Raw genomic sequence first — 6,028 nt, 5'->3', positions numbered from 1 at the left:
ATTTTACCTTACCTTACCTTACTTTATCTTATCTTATCTTATCTTATCTTCCTGTAGCTCATTGTATCATATCATATCATATCATATCATATCATACGTTATCTTATCTTATTTTACCTTACCTTACTTCATCTGATCTCATCTCATCTCATCTTATTTGATCTTATTTTACCTTACCTTACTTTATCTGATCTCATCTTATCTTGTCATCTTATCTTCCTGTATTGCATCGTATCGTATCTTATCTTACCTTATCTTATTTTACCTTACCTTACCTTACTTTATCTTATCTTTTCTTCGTGTAGCTCATTGTATCATATCATATCATATCATATCATATCATATATCATATCATATCTTATCTTATCATATCTTATCTTATTATACCTTACTTTTTCTCATCTTATCTTATCTTCCTGTATTGCATCGTATCATATCATATCATATGATATCATATGATATCATATCATATCGTATCTTAGCTTATCTTATTTTACTTTACCTTACTTCATCTGATCTCATCTTATCTTGTCATCTTATCTTATCTTACCTTACCTTACCTTACCTTACCTTACCTTACCTTATAAGGACAGTCATATGAAGAGCTGTGAGGCCAACAGCGTGTGACATTTCACCAATTTTCATCTTCAGTATTTCTCAGGAGCTCATGCTGTTTCCACTAATCTGAACCAGTGTCGAGGGACTGTCGTGAAACCTCAGTTTGTTTCTCTTCTGAGTTTTTGGAACTGAAACACCAGAGGGAAGGAGGGAAGTATTCACCGACAGTTTAAACCATCAGCGTCTGTCTTTCCACTGTGGATCTCCTGCAGATGGAGATGAGTTCTGACAGCTAAAGCACTTTTTTCCTTCCCCTCCAACTGGGAAACATCAGCGTCAGTCGACTCAGATGCACATAAACTCCTTCCCGTCCTGTGTGTGATGTTACAGGTATGAACCCAGACACCTCCCATGGCTCTTATGATAGCTCTGAGATTCTACCCTAAAGTGAGGCTGTCATCTAACCGAACAGTGGGAGGGAATAAAAACAAAGACTCCCAATTTCACTGCTACATTGAACACAGGGTTCACATGCATGTCACACTGACAAAACGCCACTAAAATGTAGACCCAGATGAAACGATGTGGGTGAAATTCACAAAAAGTCCAACAAACGCAGCTCCCTGTCGCGCTGTGAGCATCTTGTAAAATTCACTCGTATATTTCATAAAATAAACGCGACAGGATGTGACTCATCGAACAGTCGCATCCTCGTCACCTTGTACTCGGTAATTGCTTTGTATTTCCATTCGTTGGTGTAATAGTCTTATAATAGGGAAACAATGCGCCTGTAGGGCTCATTAACAAGTTTCAAACCATCTCATTATGTTCCACCAGTAACGATTGCACCGTCAATGAGATGCACATAATCAGTTATTAATGAGCGAGAAGATGCAACTGAAGGAAGAACAGGCGACGGAGAGGAACCAAGACGAACTATATGGACAAAAGTATATGTGGACAGGTGTTTGTTTTCTAACAGAGGTCTGGGATACAAAACAATAATAGCTAATGTCAGAATAGATGATCACCCAAAACCACTTAACAACCCAAAACACACCCAGAAATCACCCAACAACCATCCCAAAACCATCTAAAAATCATACAAAAATCACACTAAAACCATCCAAAAATCATCCAAAAAAAAATCTAGAATTGCATAAAAACAATGCAAAAGTCACCCCAAAACCATCCAAAAATCACCCAAATACCCTCTCCAAAATAACCATAAAAAATTATCCATAAATCACCCAAAGTTCACCCAAAACCAACCCAAAAACCATCCAAAAATCACCCAACAAACATCCAAAAACCATCTATAAATCATAAAAAAAAAATCACACTAAAACCATGCAAAAGTCACCCCAAAACCATCCAAAAATCACCCAAATACCCTCTCCAAAATAACCATTAAAAATTATCCAAAAATCACCCAAAGTTCACCCAAAAACAACCCAAAAACCATCCAAAAATCACCCCCCCCCCCACCCCACCCCAAAAAAACCCCACAAAAACCAAAACTTAAAATCATAAAAAATAAAGACAAAAGTATGTGGACATGTTGAATTCAGGTGTTTGTTTTCTAACAGGGGTCTGGGATACAAAACAATAATAACTAATGTCAGAATAGAGTTTTATATTATGGGATAGATATCATTGCATTGATTAGTTTGGGTTCAACTGCTATTTTTGCTTCCAAAATGACTCCGAGATGGTTTGGACTGAATTTCTCCCAACATTGATTTTTCTAAAAAAATCCACGACTTTGATTTGAAATGTTTTATCACTAAATTTCTGAAATATTTTTTCTTTCATGATCACCCAAAACCACCTAAAAACAACCCAAAACACACCCAGAAATCACCCAACAATCATCTAAAAATCATACAAAAATCAAACTTAAACCATCCAAAAATCACCCCAAAAACATCTAAAATTGCATAAAAACAATGCAGAAGTCACCCCAAAAACATCCAACATCCACCCAAATACCCTCTCCAAAATAACCATCAAAAAATTATCCACAAATCACCCAAAGGTCACCCAAAAACCATCCAAAAATCACCCCAAAACCATAACAAAAATCACCCAAAAAACATCCAAAAACACCGCCCCTCCAAAAAAAAAAAAAAAAAAAAAAAAAAAAGAACAGTCAAAAATCACCTAAAAAACATCCAACCCCCCCCAAAAAACCAAACAAACAAAAACCCAAAAAAACGTAAAATCATCAAAAATAAGGACAAAAGTATGTGGACACATCGAATTCAGGTGTTTGTTTTCTCGCAGGGGTCTGGGATACAAAACAATAATAACTAATGTCAGAATAGAGTTTTATATTATGGGATAGATATCATTGCATTGGTTAGTTTGGTTTAAATTGTTATTTTTGCTTCCAAAATGACTCAGAGATGGTTTGGACTGAATTTGTCTTAACATTGATGTAGGGTTTTTTTTTTTTTTTTTATCCATGACTATGATTTTAAATGTTCTTCCTCTAAATTTCTCAAATATTTTTCCTGTTCTGACTGTAAATAATAATTTTCCATCAAAACCTACCATCTACTTTCTTCAAATCTCCCATTGAACTTTCAGGAAATGTCTATATATATATATAGAGCATTTTGCACTTTTATCTTATCGTACTTTTCTCAATTGCACTATTTCTACTTTGTCTCTTTTAATATTGTTGCACTGATATGAAGAAGCTCCCCCAATTTCGTTGTACAATGTATAATGACAATAAAGAGCATTCTATTCTGTTCTATTCTAATATTGACATAAATATTGGGACACATCATGTCTCCAGCTGTAACGTGTCCTGTTCATGAGGATCTGCCGTGTAAACACCAGTGTTTCCTTATTCTGTATAAACCAGTGGATGACCTGCAGTAGATGGACGTCAGTATCGATACATTCAGATTAAACCTTCTTCTTCTGCTTCGTCCAGTATCGTCCACAGGTTGGACAACGACTACAGGACGGTAGGAGGTCTAGTCTGGTTCCTCAACTTCAACTAAACTATTTATCTGAATTTAATCTTTCTTTTTTCTTCTGTTTTGTTTCTAAACTTCTGTACAAATCAGACTAATGAGGTCCATTAAACTCTAAAACTATTTAAAGTCCTGTATTTTTTTTTGATACAGTGATGAGGTTAAAGCTTTTTTAGGGCTAATATAAGGTTCTATAAAGGCGGATGTGTCCGTAAATGACTTCTATTCCACTTACTGTTACTGTCGTCACTCTGGTGTGTGATTTATTGCAGTGAATCATGTGTTTCTATATTTCAGATGGAACTGAAATGATAAAAAAAAAAACGCATAAATTTAAATGATTGACAGGATATAATGTGTTTTTATAACTATTGTAGATACTAACACAGAAGGATGAGGGCCAACATCTGCACTGACATGTACAGGTCTGTAAGATCCAGGAACATGAGGTTCAGCTGTAGATACGTTATCTGTCAACAGCTGCTCCAGTTTCCATGGGATGTCAGCACTATGGAAGGAATTATATAACATGTGAAATACATATGACCATGGGTTCATCAGCTGTTTTCCAATCAATGCCTAAAATGAGTCTGTTTCTTCATCCTTCATCAAATAAAGTCAATATATAGGTGTTTTTTGTTTTTTTTGTTTTTTAGACCTTTATTTAATTGAGGGAGATTTACAAAGTATTTCAAACACTTGCCTTAAACCCACCCCACGTAAATCCACCGATCTGTAATTCAAAATTATGACTTTTTATTGCACTATTGCAAATTTATTTTCAAAATATTACGACTTTAATCTCATAAAAGTACATTAAACATTAAAACCAGAACAAGAAAATTTTACATAAAGAGAAATGAAAACATATTCAAAAAGGAGCGGGATGAAGTTTAACTTTACTTTCATAATGTTTTTCTTTTTCTTTTTTTCAAAATATTACGACTTTAATCTCATAAAAGAACAACATTAATTTCATTGAATTATGACACGTGGGCGGTGCAGTGGTTAGCACTCGTACCTCACAGCAAGAAGGTCCTGGGTTCGATTCCAACACCAGTCGACGGGGGGTGGGACCTTTCTGTGTGGAGTTTGCATGTTCTCCTTGTGTCTGCGTGGGTTCTCTCCAGGTACTCTGGCTCCTCCCACCATCCAAACACATGCACTGATAGGTTAATGGGTTAATCTAAATTGCCCATAGGTGTGAATGTGAGAGTGATTGTTTGTCTCTATATGTTCAGCCCTGTGATGAACTGGAGACTGGTCCAGGGTGTACCCCACCTTCGCCCATATGTAGCTGGGATGGGCTCCAAGTGACCCCCGTGACCCTAGTGAGGATAAAGCGGGTTCAGAAAATGAATGAATGAATGAATAAATTATGAATTTTTTAAAACTACAATTTTATTCTGATAATGTTTTGGCTTTGTTCTCGAAATATTACAAGTTTTTTCTCATAGTGTTTTTATTTTTCCTATTTTCAATATATTACAACTATAATCTCATAAAAGTATGAGATTATTTTCATTAAATTGAGTTTTTTTAAACAATGACTTTATTCTCATAATATTACGACTTTTTTTGATTGTTTATTTTATTTTCAAATATAACATTAAAACCAAAACAAGAAAATTTTACATTTAAGAGAAATGAAATCACATTCGAAAAGAAGGGGGATGAAGTTTAACTTTACTTTCACAGTGTTTTTATTTTTCCTATTTTCAATATATTACAACTTTAATCTCATAAAAATATGACATTTTTGTTAGATGATGAGTTTTTTTTTTTTTAAAAACTGTTTTCATTCTCGAAATATTATGAATTTTTTTTGATTGTTTATTTTACTTTGAATTTTCATTAAAACCAAAACAAGAAAATTAAAAGAAAAAGAAAAGAAAACATATTCAAAAAGGAGCAGGACGAAGTTTAACTTCACTTTTGTAGTGGGTTTTTTTTTCCCCCTTTTTTCAATACATTAGGACTTTAATCACATAAAAGTACATTATTTTCATTGAATTATGAGTTTGTTTTTTTTAAACTATGACTTTTTTCTCATAATGTTATGGCTTTATTCTCATAGTGACAAGTGTTTTTATTTTTTTCCTATTTTTAAAGTATTACGACTTTAATCACATAAAAGTATGACATTATTTTCATTGAATTATGAGTTTTTTCAAATTATGACTTTTTTCTCTTAATATTATGGCTTTATTCTCGTAGTGACAAATGTTTTTATTTTTCCTGTGTTTGTCCTAATCCGCCATCCCTGGGATTCCATATTCTCCTGAAACCTAGGAAAGTACATTTATTTATTTGTTTGTTTGTTTGTTTTTTCATTAAATAATTGCCTTTTTTTGGAAACAGCACAATACAGCCGTTTTTTCAGATGCATTTTAAAAATGTTTATGGAATGTCTTTTGCAGTGGACAGTGTTTATTTTATTTTATTTATTCATTAAAGCTGCTAAACTCCTGTCCCCTACA

This window comes from Sphaeramia orbicularis, chromosome 16, assembly GCF_902148855.1.
Source record: "Sphaeramia orbicularis chromosome 16, fSphaOr1.1, whole genome shotgun sequence".
In the NCBI taxonomy this organism is placed as follows: domain Eukaryota; kingdom Metazoa; phylum Chordata; class Actinopteri; order Kurtiformes; family Apogonidae; genus Sphaeramia; species Sphaeramia orbicularis.
Note: the sequence above shows the minus strand (reverse complement) of the source record.